The sequence below is a fragment of the Streptopelia decaocto genome (genome assembly GCF_964273445.1).
Source record: "Streptopelia decaocto genome assembly, chromosome: 7".
NCBI lineage: Eukaryota > Metazoa > Chordata > Aves > Columbiformes > Columbidae > Streptopelia > Streptopelia decaocto.
The window spans coordinates 21,502,905-21,517,573 of record NC_138661.1 but is presented as its reverse complement, the minus strand read 5'-3'; the positions used below and the strand labels follow the sequence as shown (position 1 = coordinate 21,517,573).

The window sequence follows — 14,669 nt, the reverse complement described above, 5'->3', positions numbered from 1 at the left end:
CTATATCCAGGCCATATCAGTTTAGTGGAAAAAATAGAATATATGACTTCACGAGTTACCCATCCATCCTCTTTCCCACAGCAGCTGGAGCTGAGGTTGCTTCCAATTGGTTCATGTGAGATGGAGTTATATGTCCTTGCACCACCCTGTCTTTCAGAACCAAAGCAGAAGATGGGCTAGCAGCATTGATATAATGAAAATGTCTCTGTGCAAATACAAGTACAATAACATTTCAGTTTATTTATGTGACTGACAGCAAACAGATATTGTCAGGTTGAGTACTTATGTTGGTATTATGTAGTTGATGCTTGTTCGTGGCCAGGTTCATGTCAGCCAGTTCATTTCTTCCGCACGCTTCAATTTTCTGTTTCTCGAAACCTTTCTTGTATACAAAGAGAGCTTTGTTATGAGCTGTCACTTAAACAAAAGACATAAATGGGCACGGTTGTATTGAGTGGTCTTCTGAGCCACATTTATGTGTGAGATATAAATATACACAATTGATCACTTATAGTATTTTTAAAGGGCAGCCTAAATTTAAAAATCCTGACTAATTTAAAATGGGCTGTAATGACAACTGATGATGCATATGCATAGAAAACTTTATAGACAAAGAACTTCATCTGACAAAGCAAACCAATTGTGATGACTGTCATGTCATCCCTCCACCAGAAATACATCCCCCGTGGGTAGAAAATAACAGTGGTTTAGTGGGACACAGCAGCATACCACAATACAGTGTAAAAATGAATTGAACTATTGCATACAATGATACTGCAGGGGAAATTTTTGCGAAACAAATTGGAATCTGTCCAGTAAAATGGAAACTAACATATTTGTTCTAAAAACCAAGAAACAAACAAACAAAAAAAGCACAAAAAAACCCAAAACCACACCGAAACAAACCTCAAAAGAAAAATGTTCTCATTTTAATATTTAAGGAGAAAATAACAATAATGTCACTTCATTATTATGTGGTCCCAAAGGATGTGAATGAGTGGTTCAGTTAAGTTCAATGCACTTGAAATCAGGTGTGTACCCAGATGACTTTCACCCTTAGGTCTACAGACCCATATCATTGAGTCTTAACTGAGGCAGGACAGCACTTCCACTGCTTATGGCAGCATGTGTCCCATGTAGGAGCCTCATTTGCTCTTGGATTCCAGGAGCTAGACAGAAGGTAGTGTGCCTGTTTCTCTGTTGCAAAAATTTTTAGTTTTCCTTCATAATGCCCAGTGGGTACAGGATTTGTAGATTTTTCATCTGTGTTTTTCCTGATAATTATAGCTGTTGTCAAAATACTGGTTCAGTTCAAATGGGGGAATTGTCCACGATTCTCCCCACCACTTTGGGCAACTCTCTGTGTTAACTAATTCCAGCAGCCTTTCTCACAAACCCTGCAGGCCAATTTCTCACCTCTCTAAAATAGTTGACATAATACTTTCTGGAGATTCTTCTTGTGTCGGATGTTCCTTTTTTAAAAGTGAATCTTCCAGTTGTACAATCATGACACTCTGTGCAGAAGAAAATTATAAAAAATATTAAATATTTGTTTACAAAGTCTTTCATTTCCTTTCAGGACTCAGATCCCAAACACAAAATTTCAGTCACTTCAAACAGTTACAGCATCATACAGAAATCCAGACTTGTCTCTTCTCTAGCATTTGTTCTATTTCTGAACTTTTTAATTACAGGATTTATGCACTGTCAAAGATTGTAATCTAATTACTACTGCTTTGAGCCTGCTTGTAGTTTTCAATGTCTGTCTTATAATTTAATTTAGCTAATTATTTATTTTAGATTCAAGCTTCAGTTTGTTTTGCATCCCACCACAATAATACACTTTGAAAATAACAGTGAGAAAATGAATAACATTTTTAGGTTCTTAACAAAGTAAAACCAATTCCTTTCCCTCCTATAAACTCCATGCCCAGTAAAACAAAATTAACTTTATTAATTTTGCTATGAGGAAGTGAGAAATTACCTGAAATTGCACAGTTTAAATAACAGAGGACCTTCCAAACTGTATTCGAGGCCAACATATAATTTTTAAAACAGCATTATGCTGTTATTAAATTACTTATATTATTAAATTACACATTTTAAAGTGTCACAGTTAAAAACTACTCTTGGCCTTCTGCTGCACACTTGGAGCCCCAATGCATGTGTGAAGATACAAAATAATACGTAATGAAAAGGGCAGTTCTGAAACATCCAGTGAAATTCTAGTTCTTGCATTGCACCTCTGGTAGATCCTCCAAGCAAAATAAAGAAGATAGTTGTGAAGGCATGACAGAAGGTAAAAAAAAAAATTATCATATTTGTCCAGAAAAGTTTATTAGGAATAAAATTATTTGTATTTCTCTTGAAAAAGTGTGTGAAGCACCCAGAACTTTGAAGACTGTAAAAGGACAGGTGGAAAGCATTCTTTTTTCAACATTTTCAAGCTTTTCCAATCTCTGCTCCCACTTCATGGCTAGAGAGGTTTGTATTCCCCATATGATGGCTATCAGAGGGCAAGGAGTTTGATATTTTTATAACATCTCTATGAAATCAGAAAAATTCTGTATGGTTTTGTTGCCTGTAGCTGATGCTGTCTAACACCAACAAGCAAGTTAGTTATTGGCAACAGGGAGATTTTTTGTTCCTTCTTGGGATTGCATGATCATTGCTGAAAACAAATGTAGCCTCTGAACATCTGGAAAGTAGTTCTGCCTCTTTAGTATTATATAACCACTTTGGACTCCTTGGGTTCCCTAAGTTGAGTTTTCAGAACCGGAGCTAATTCTGTTGAGCACTGAATCCAACTGGGTCTGACAACTGTTGTCCTATAGCATGACTTGCTTTGGTGTGGCTTTGCCTAAGAAACAGTACAGAGCCATCACTCAGGTCCTTTGATTCACTCGCACGTGCCTGTATGACAGAGGAACATGGCTGCAGGGGACTTGCTGTGGCACTTGCCCCAGGAGAGTTTCTTAGCTGTGTGGACTTCCTGCTCACAGTAATGTCTGTTTCATGTAGGATCTTCCTGAAAAGTGAATTCACCTGGAGAAATTTAATAGAGTTGTGATGACCACTTTCTGTGAAATTGACATTAGAAAGATTAACAGGATAATTCTCAGACATCATTACTGACAGGAATATAGTATTAGGCAAATTACAGTGAAGCCCCTGGTGTTTAAGGTTCCAGGAAGCATCGATAAAGAGAGAGGATTTCTTGCACTGAGGCAGCTTAAATGTCTCAATTATGCTTATGTTTCTATTACAGCATCTCTCTGACAAATGTAATTCCCAGACATTTGCCCACACTTATGAGGACAACTTTATCTTGGCAGCTACAAAACATCTGAAATGTCCATTTGACATACTGAGTAGAGATACATTTCTAATGGGATACAATGCTCATTGCACACGAGGGAAAAATTATATCTCCTGAGAGGTTTGATGTGACTTTTTGTAATTACTGTTAATAATGAGAGAAAGAGAAATACAAAGAGCTTCTTATTTTATGTGATTCTAAATCCTTTGGAAGTATTTTACTTGATTTGTGAACTTTTTCTGGAATGTTTCTCAAAACTCCCAGTGAATAGCAAGGACATGGTTAATCACATAAGTAAATAATGGCTTTTCCTGACTTCCTTTCAAATGCTTTTCCTTTTCTCAACTGTTCATATTTTCCAAAACATCTATTAACTTCTACTCCTCCCCTTTCTGTCCTGATAAGTCTTCTTTTCACTTCGTTTGCCCAGGCTCACTTTTAAACTGAAGCTGAAGTAGACCAAATCCACCAGCTACAGATTTACACCTATTTACCTCAGGTTTTAATTTGGCACCAACAGTGACCCCATATTGACCTGTGACACAGCCTACGCAAAACCTGGGCTGAAATGGAGTCCTAGGGTGGGAAGAGAATATGCATATTGGGGGGATAAGGATGGGGCAGCTGTGGCATCACAGCTTATGGGTCCTGACATGCACTGTGAGAAACCCCACCATGCAAGATGAGCAGCAGTATGTGAGCTGGGAGAAGTGCAAAACACATACTACACACACAGATATAAAGATATGCCTGACTCTTCTTGTGGCTTCCCTTACTTTTACTTGCATCAAACCTAGCACCTTCAATCCCAGTGCCAATGTAGACTGTGGAACTACCGTTACATTCAATACGAATTGAAAGAGGGCCTCACTTTATGAATTTTGCCTAATACATTATCACATGCAACTTTTCAGCTAGAATGGCTCTCTGATAGCATTAACCATTTAAGAGCTAGATGTCAGTTTAACTTTGCTTTTAAGACTATTTGAAGCCTTTAAGACTGACATCTGCCTCATTAAGCAGTCAAGATTAATTAGGTATTAGTCAAGATAATCAGAATAGGATCACTATGGACCTGCAGAGAAGTGGGGGTTTTATCAGGACATACAATAAGGGTTTATATAACATAATAACTATATGTATAACGTAAGTAACTATGTATATAACATAACTATGTATAACGTAACATAACTATAACATGACATCATAACATAACATAACATAACATAACATAACATAACATAACATAACATAACATAACATAACATAACATAACATAACATAACATAACATAACATAAATATAACATAACATAAATATAACATAACAGCATAACATAACGTAACATCACACTGCTGGGTCATGAAATGGATGAAGCGGGTGGTAGATGGCCAGAGCCAAAGGTTAAAATGTGGCAACTGAAAACAGTAATTCTAGCCACTAATTCTAGGTATAAGGTCTGTTGGATGGTGTATAGTGACAGTTTTTAGAGTAATATATAATCATCCTTAAATTAATTAATGCATTCACATTAATTAAAATTACCTTAAAAGTCAGAATGAATTTTGTGCATGAATTTTAGAATCATAGAATCATTTCAGTTGGAAGAGACCCTCAAGATGATCGAGTCTAACCATAACCTAACAATAGCATAAACCGTGTCCCTAAGAACCTTGTCTAAATGCCTTTAAAACACCTTCGGGGGTGGTGACTCCGCCACTCCACTGGGCAGCCTGTTCCAATGCTTCACAACCCTCTGCATGAAAAATTTTTCTTACTATCCAATCTGAAGCTTCCCTGGTGCAAGTTGAGGCCATTTGCTCTCATCCTATCACTTGCTACTTGGGAGAAGAAACCAACACCCTCCATGCTGCAACCTCCTTTCAGGTAGTTGTAGACAGTGATAAGGTCTCCCCTCAGCCTCCTTTTCTCAAGGCTAAACAGCCCCAGTTCTCTCAGCTGCTCCTTATCAGACTTGTGCTCCAGACCCCTCACCAGCTTTGTCACTCTCCTCTGAACTCTCTCTGGTACCTCAATGCCTTTCTTATGATGAAGGGCCCAAAACTGAACATAGTATTCAAGGTGCAGCCTCACCAGTGCTGAGTACGGTTGCATTGACCACTTCTCTAGTCCTGCTGGACACACTATTCCTGATATAAGCCAGGATGCTTTTGGCCTTTTTGGCCATGTGGGCACACTGCTGGTTCATATTCAGCTGGCTGTCAATCAACAGACTTTGAGACAGTCATCTCTAGTTTCATTTCAGGCTTGCATTAAATTTTGAAACTGGTATTAAGTTCTTGATTAAGATATTTAGATGGGTCTTCATGAGTGTCTCCACCAGGGCAATCACAACTAATGACTGTTCTTAACCCCTACCTTAAAAAAAAAATATAGGGCTACACTAGTACTCCATTCAAAAAAGTGCTCCAGAACTGAAATTAATTATATATATATATATCTATACATTCAAGATAAGCTAGTGGCAGACCTGTGAGGGAACCAGATTTGCCCTTTCTGTGGACATGTACTTATTTATGTTTTTCTTCCTGGGAAGGGAAGGGACACTAATACTTCAATTGAAACAAAAGTATTTTGGGAATTTGATAATTCGAATGTTTTCAGTAGAGCAGAAGGAATAAGTTTTGAAGTTGGTGTTTAAAAATTCATAGTATAAATTGGAAAAGAGTCATATCAGTATAGATGTTAGAAAATTCTTTTCCTAAAAGCATCAAGATGGAATTTTTCAACATGATTTTTGGTATGATATATTTGCAGTATGCCATTTATCTCACCCCTCTCCCTGGGAATTATAGAAAATTTACACACTTAAATTAATTTTATCTTGTGGCTGGCCTTTGTCATAAGCTTTTGATCTATTTCTCCTGCAAAGACATTTTGCTGTGGTATTTTAGAGACATTAAAAAAATCAAATTACTTCCTCCCCCCCCAAAACAAAGCCAAAGCATTTCCACCATGCAGCACTTTATTTTTAGGGATCCATATGAATAGCCTGGTTTGCACAAGTGCTGCACACTCAGCATTATCTCTCTGTGGGAACTGGGTACTTGATGCTTTTTAGAAATCACAAGAGGATCCATTGATAAGTAATACTTAAGAGGAAGAAAACACAGGATATTTCTGTGTGAACATCATGCCCTTGTGATAAGTTTATCTGCAAATTTCTCAGTGCTGCTGTGCTACATAACATTTTCGTCCATTTGCCATGCAAAAAAGATTCAAGTAAGGGCACATTAATTAATTTTAAATAGTGTTAATTTGAACATCTGAATCTAAAAGAAGGAGCATTCTTTCCTTTAGAAACTGTTATCTGATGTAGTGCTGCATTATGCTATTCTGTTTGAAAATTGAGACCATGTCATAACTGTATAAATTTTAAATCTATCCTAAAACCTCCAAATTTTGTGATTTAAAACAATCGAACTGTTTTCTGTGTGTCCTAAGAAAAATCTCTCCAGAGTTTGAAGAAGGGATTACTGTATCTTTTAGTTATTCCTTTCCTAGATTGCCTTTTACAGGCAGATTGAGTAAATGCTGTGAATTTGCCCTGTTTACGTTCAATGTCAAATGACAGTGCTGCTGAAATACCATTCAGTTAGGATTTACCTATATGCCTTTTCCAATGCTTGGAATTAAATGATTTACAAAGACATCTGGGTAGAAAGCCTTTGTAAAGAAGGTTGCAAAGAGCCAATGACAATGATGTGTCGAGAGCTGCGTGGGATGACTGAGGACAGTGGGAGACTCAAAAGTTGATTTCCCAGTATTGGGTTCTTTTGATATAGGTAAGCAAAGGGCGTTAAGAGTCTGCTATATAGATCGTGGTGTTGCTGTTGAAATTGTTTGTCATATAGCCAGGAAAAAAAAAAACACGACCAGGGACTAGATTCTGACCTAAAGTTCACCAACATGAATTCAGCGCAAGTCCAGGGCAGTCAATGGATTGCCATCAGATTTATAGCAGCGTAAGAGAAAAACAAAAATGGTTCAAGGTCTTTCAGTGCACTGTGACAGAATGCAAAGTTCAGCTACTTTCTTTGAGCATTCATTTTCCTTCAGACTGTTCCTTCATCCTACGGCATTTGCATTGCTGATTCCTACCCTGCTCCTCAGAGGACATAAAAATATGTAGCTGCTCATCTCCTTGTTCAGTTTTTATAGATTACTTTGATGTTCAAAATAAATCTCATTATGCTGCAGATCAAAGAGGGCAATTCCTTTCACCAAAGTAGTACAATAAGCCAATTAGCATTTCTTCTTTTTTTTTTTTTTTTTTTTTTTTGATAATTTCATGCAGAGACTATCACCCTAATGTATCTGTTGTGACTCAGTAGGTCTACAGTGAAACTCTAAATATCAGAGTCTGAATTTGGTTTTAGAGTTTCAGCAGTAGATCTGACCAAAACATCTAGATATAGGCAAAACAATGACTTGATTAAAAAATGGAGGGAATGGAATAGTATGAAATGAAGAGTTTTTTGTTTTTTTTTTTTTTTTTTTAACTTAACAGAACAACATCAGTGTTCAAAAGGCTCTCAAATGTTGGTTAACAAATTAAATGTTTTTTTTTTTTATTTAGTTATTTTTTATTCTCCCATTTTTGAATTAAACTGACCTAAATTAAGTCTCAAGTACAATTTTATAGTTAGTAATGGGACCATTATGTTCTGAATATTTTGTAAGTAAACATATTGGGTTTTGCAATTTTTCTTTGAGTAGGGGTTGCAAAATTTTAATGAATTAACCTAGATTCAGTAGTAATTCTTAGATTGTGATTGAAGTAAGTTTTTGTGATTACTATTATTATTTGGTGAAGTTTTTATCTTATCTTATCTTAAAATGTATGACAGTTGTCAAAAGATATTGTCCTGCCTTAAAAAGTTAAGATATAAAATATATCATGGGCTATACTAGTCTGTCTGAAAACAAAACATGTACCTTATTAATTGCTTAGATTACCTCTTTTTACAGATCCTCTATTAGCTGCCTTTATGTTTTTTTCTCTGGTTTTATTAGCAAATCAGTTCTTAATTGTTCACACTGAAGTATGGAAGTATATTTTAGACCAACATCTCACTTCCCACGAGCAGCCACAAGCATCACCCAATACCACTTTATGTTGGAGTAATGATGTGAAAAGAAACCTACCATTTTAATTAAACTGATAGCAAAGACTATAAGTCAGGGAAACATTTCTCCCCACTTTCATAGCATGTTAACTATTAAACATTTTTTGAAAGCAAAGGCACTTAGGGACATAAACAGTAAAGAGAAACTATTTAATATTTATTTAAATTTTAGCTGGAATTTTTCTGTCCTTGCCAGACCAGAGTAAGTTGGTTCATATATTAATTGAATATTTTGTGAATAAAGTGTTTTGTTTTGTTTTCCTGGTATTTGTTTTTAAATGATATTTCATTTTTAAATGGTCCTGAATACAAAGATGTGTATAGATCTACAACTCCAGAAAGTGACAGAAAATATACCAGACTTGATGAAATTCATGCCTGAGTTGCTATTGCAGTTGTATATTTAAAGCAAAACCAACAGGTTGACTATTTCACTCTAGAATAAAAACTGTTGGTTACTGTATTAAAGAAGCCTGATGCTTGAAAGAAGATGGATGATGTAAATGTTACTATTACCAGCAAAGCGTGACTTTTCAAAACCCAAATGTCTGGGGAACATCTCAGCTGGAGCTGAGTAATAATCTAACAACTCTTTCAAAATTATCTGTATTGTTAAATACATTTTATTTTAGATGCATACTCACAACTTTAGTATGAGATTATTATGTATCCTTATTATTATACTTTATTTTTACTATACTATCAACCATTTCAGAGAATAAATTTACCAGCAGGAATTTCTACAGGTGCAAAAAATATTAAATTGTTGCTAGATTATTTTAAAGAAAGAGAAAAAATTATCTTGCATTTGATACTGGAATTTCCTGACCCTGAAACCTTAAAGCTCTACTCAAACAATTCCACCTTTAAACTCCAAGAACCACAGTGAAAACTGTGGTTCGAATAACTGCTGCTTGCAGGTCAAAATTTGACTATCAGGTGCTTGTAGTTAATGAAATGTGAACAATCCATGTACCAATAATTACTGGTCAGTGGTCTCCCCACCTTTATGCCCCTGAATGAATGAGTGGTCATCTTACAGTTGTGTAGGAAGCGTATCTGTATTTCTGTCACTTTCTGAATTATGATTTGTGACTATTGATTTGTGAACTAATAATAATGACAAAGCACATGAACCCTGCAAAATCTCTTCAAGAGGGAGAAGATTTTTCTGGAGATAGACAATATGAACTTTGAGTAAAATAATAACACAAGGGTTAAACAGAGAACTAGGCAGAAGTCTCTAGTTTTGGCTACCTGTCTTGAGATTCTGCAGTTTATGCTAATGAATATGCAGAGCAGGATCAAGCTGCCCTTGTAGCAGTGAAGTTGTGCATCTGACTTCCCAGTGATGTACTACTGGACTGGCAACGGTGAAGAGCTGACTTAACATTGTTGTGGAGCCAACATGAATTCGTGATGTCAGCGGAAGCAGAGCAGAGTTTGAGAGAAGTTGCAACAAATTGAAATGACCCATGTAGAATATTTTTATCTGACTGACAGGGAATAAACTTAGAGATTTAATACCTGCTGACATTAATACAATGCTGTGTATAGATATATATATATCTCTATATGCACACACTTTCTGTGAATGTGTGCATTAATATAGAGCCGTGTGGTACTTTAAGTAGAAGTTCACTTTTCCATTTGAAATAGCAATATCTACTTTCATTTTTCAGACACACGCACAAAAGTAATTTATTATTTGACATGTTTTGTACAAAGCTTCTGTAATTGTTTAATTGTCAGATATCTTGTTCACTTTCCATTGCTTTATCTATATCTTGTCATCCAAATGTAACTATTTGGTGTGATATAAATACATTAGGAAAAGGTCAGGATAAATTCCAAAAGCAAAGTATTTAAGTTCATCATCACAAATAAAATCAGGCCTTTACATTAACTTGGTTTTACATACAGTACCTTCTGTTAACAGTACTGGGGTAGTCAAATATTCTTTTATTTCCATAGTTAACAAAAACATAAACAGAAGAAAAGAAAGCTCTGGAAATTAAAATCTCACACATTTGCAAGAATTTATAATCAGGTATGTACTGTTGGTTTTTTTATATACAACTGTATACCCTGTACCTGGAATACATCAGAATGACCATGAACTTCCATGTTACCAAGACAAAATTAAAAATAAACTTACGTTACTTGACGTTTATTTACAATAAAATATTTTTTAAAAAGAATATGAAATAATTTTTTATAGACAAGACTACTTAAAAAAACCCCATAACATATACAGTTTTAATAGGGAAAATAATCTGTTGGCCAGATACCTGTTTTTTGTAGAACATATAATAAATACATAGATAACCTCAAATCTACTCTAGGATATTTGTAGTAAAGCTAAGTTCTCTTTACCTACATAATTAGGAATTTGGTCTGGAAAAAATTTAACGGTCTTGCTGTGATGCACTTTTAAGATAGTTAATATCCTATAAAGGCACTTTTTTTTTTTTTTTTTTTCTCTTTTAATATGTTGTGCCTTGATATCTCCCTTAATCAATTTTGTTCCGTCTACCTGCTGCACACGTTACCCTGGATCGTGTCATCATCCCTGAATGCAGAGATCATTCATTAAAAGATTTGTTATGTACTATTTGTAAAGATTTCCTACATTTATATTGAGTTAATGAAAGTTTTCTTTACTGATAAATGCTAGGAGTTATTTTATATCAGTGTGTGTGCAAAATCCAGCTCCAGTACTAAATGTACTGGAAATGAAAATGTACTAAAGTACATTTTCACCTGAACTTCAGATTACATCCATTGTACAGATCTTTTCAGTTCCTACCTAAATGTCCATCCAGTTTGACTTCCGGAATGTCCATTTGTTAGGTCCTTTTTATTTTAGAACACTGCAATACAGCAATAAGCTTTGCCCAAAATAAAAATTAGAAAAATCAGGATAAACTTTACATAGCTCCTCATTTTCACTTCATAGCAGTTTCCATCCCCATAGTAACAGACCCTTGTGTGAAGTTTGTAATTTCAGCTACTCTGTTTGGTTTCTAAATTCTGACCTTAATTTTCCAGCTGATTATTCTCCAAGTCAAAAAAAGAGTGTTTGCTAGCTTAAAATGGCAGAGCCAAAGCCTGTATGGGTGCTGTTCTTGCTCTGATGAGAGATCAGATATCTCTGATCGAGAAAAATTAGAGACCTTACCAATTTAGAGTGTTTATTCCAGCCTTTTACTGTTTATGGTTTTTAGAAACTACTTTCTATGTTTTAAGTTTAAACAACCCTTTTGTTGCTTTAATTCCTATTTGAAAAAAAATGGACCACAAAATCAGAAAACTATTAACATAATCAAAAATATCTGTTTCACTGCCATGACTTGCCTTTCCATTCTCCTCTTTCCTCCTTCCAAAAATTAATTTGTATTGAGAAGAACCCACCTGTTTTATGGCTAGCACAGTAAACAGATTTGAAGAGGCATTTTCAGTTCCTGTAATAACCAAACAGAAATAAGAATTAGACAAATCTCATGAGTTTACAGTTGGGAGACAGCTAGGTGCATTTGCATACTGAATCCAGGTTCAGGAGTAAAGCTGAGACTGTAGCTAATGACAGTGACTGAGAATTAAATGCCCTGCAGATATTGGCAAAAAACATTTCATAGCTATTTGGAAGTTTAAATCATCACTGTACACTACAGTTTATTTTAAATTTTATCAGATTAAAAAGCCTTAGTTATTTCAAGAGAGTGAATGCACTTTATGTTTTACAGTGTAGATGTTTAAATCTGATTTTAGGTTCTTTGATTATAGGCAAATATGTTTTTTGAAGAGGTGTTTACCTCTTAATGACATATTTTGACCTTTCATAAGAAAAATATACCATTAAAGTGTCTGTTACTCCCCATTTACTCTAACAGAATCCTGGAAAGGTACTAGGATGTAGATTTCCACGTTACAGATGTCCAGAGTTATATAGCATAATCCCAAACAAATTACCTGAGAGAAATTCGAGTTGTGTTTCCTTTCAGTTCAGATGTCAGCCAGACATGCTTATTCTGCCAGGATTTTTAAGCACTTAAGTGTAACCTCAGAACCCCTTGAAAGTTTTGACCACTACCATTTTCCAGAGGAAAACCCTCCCAAATATGATGCATCCTAGGTTTTCATGTGTCTTTATGCAGAAAATCAGAAACCCCCTTTTTTGTTTCCTCTCTGGCCATGTTGTTAAAAAAGTGACCTAGTTCTATCTTTTTGCCAATAACTGATAATATTTGAGGACACTTTTTTTGTATCCAGAACTGGTTTAAATATTATTATCTTACTCATATTTATTTTACAGTAAGTGTTATTAAAAAGCTATAGAATTGGACACTGAACTACTTGTAATAGCCTTCCATTTCACCATCTTTTTACTGTTGTGCTTTTTCTATTTTTAGTAATTTAAATTAAGTTATTTAATTATTTTACAATTCTGTGCATTTATATGCAGACTTAAGAAACTGTTTCAAAAAAAAGCAATAGACTATGTCAGAGACCCTAAATGTGTGGGATGTATCTGAAATGCGAGAGTATGAATGAATTTGTTTATTCCTGCTGTTGTAGACAGAGATTGCAGAAAAATTACTGTTTGGCCTGTTTTGGAAGTCAGTATCAACCAGATACACAGCTTCTATGTGGTTCTTTAAAATTTAAGGCTTTTGATACTGGTTCTTTCCCTTCCCCTTCCCTTCCCTTCCCTTCCCTTCCCTTCCCTTCCCTTCCCTTCCCTTCCCTTCCCTTCCCTTCCCTTCCCTTCCCTTCCCTTCCCTTCCCTTCCCTTCCCTTCCCTTCCCTTCCCTTCCCTTCCCTTCCCTTCCCTTCCCTTCCCTTCCCTTCCCTTCCCTTCCCTTCCCTTCCCTTCCCTTCCCTTCCCTTCCCTTCCCTTCCCTGTTAAATGCTTTTGATTAATTTGATAGATGTGCTGTCTCCTGTAAGAAATTCCTTGGTGTTCTGAAGTGTTTAGATTTATCTATATGCACAGCAACAGCCTGGTCACATTGGACACTGAGACACACTATTATCCTAAGCTTCCTATACACTCCAATCTTCTACTACTGAAGACAGGTACAAAGTATTGTAGTGTTTGTTTGACACGGCTAAGAAAAAAATGGAAATGAAAGGCTCTGAATGGCTTACAAATTCAAGTCATTAAAGTATGACTATTAAAATGGTATTGATAGATTAACCAACTAGCTTATTCTCTGCATTATGCCATAGGGAAAATAAATCAGTGTCATTGGCAACCTGCTCATTTGAGCAAAGGAACCTGGCTCATCGCCAGAACACCATAAAGTATTTACAAGGGCAGTAATTAAAATTAATGAATGAAATGTTGAATGGATTTGACAGACTAAAGCAACCAGAATGGAGATTTAGCTTCTTTTCACACTCCCTGGTAAAACAGGATTCAGAGAAAACCCATTGCCATTAGAGCTAAGACCAGTGATTCTTGGGAAGTTGACTTCAGGTTTAATTAATGGTTTGGGTTTTTTTTAAATTTCATAATGCTGCAGGTTTTTTTTCCACTTTCAAATTCTAAGTAAATACGGATGAGATACCAGCTACGTCAGTCCATCTATTCCTGGAAGCACTGAAAAAACTACACTGTCTTGGCTGACTTTGGAAAATAACCCAGTGGTTTTCATTGTGTTCTGATCCTTGATGTAGTTTTCTAGCACATGCAGAATTGCATGTAGACTTCTGCAGAAAAATAGTCTTTAAGAAGTGTTCTGATTTCCTAGATATCACCAAGACATTCGAGGACAAATGAGATGAACAGTAAAAATAGGGAAAAAAAGGAAACTATAAAGTTTGGTGGAAATTGTTATCAGAATCTTTGAGAATGAAGGACTGAGCTTCCTTTATACCTTGGGGAAGATGTCTCTTGCTTTTTTCCTGATCTTCTTTGACTATTATTACTATTCTAATAACAACTGTGAGTTAGGAGAATTTATGACTTTTCCAGAGGTGATCTTCTTTGTCACCAAGTATCCCCTGTTCTCCAACATACTTTAGGATTCAGTTCATTGTAATCTAAACTTGTCTCAGACCAATTCTGCCCTCAAACTCTGAGCACATGCTCCTGACATATCTGTGACCAAAATCTTGCACACATCTTATTCTTAATAAGATGGTTCAAGAACACATCCTCAGGAAGAGGGGAAAGTGGGGCTCTGGTAGTAACA

General features: G+C 35.7%; 1 long non-coding RNA gene across 1 annotated transcript in view; it reads right to left on the bottom strand.

The window, feature by feature from the left end:
• Positions 1-220: 220 nt before the first annotated feature.
• The window catches only part of LOC309442684, a 38,048-nt gene continuing 23,599 nt past the window's right edge, over positions 221-14,669 (bottom strand). Inside the window, exons 2-3 of the long non-coding RNA XR_014184649.1 lie at positions 1,417-1,514; positions 221-382 (exon numbers count right to left, since the gene is read on the bottom strand). This is a non-coding gene — a long non-coding RNA (uncharacterized lncRNA). The remainder of the gene's footprint in view (positions 383-1,416; positions 1,515-14,669) is intronic.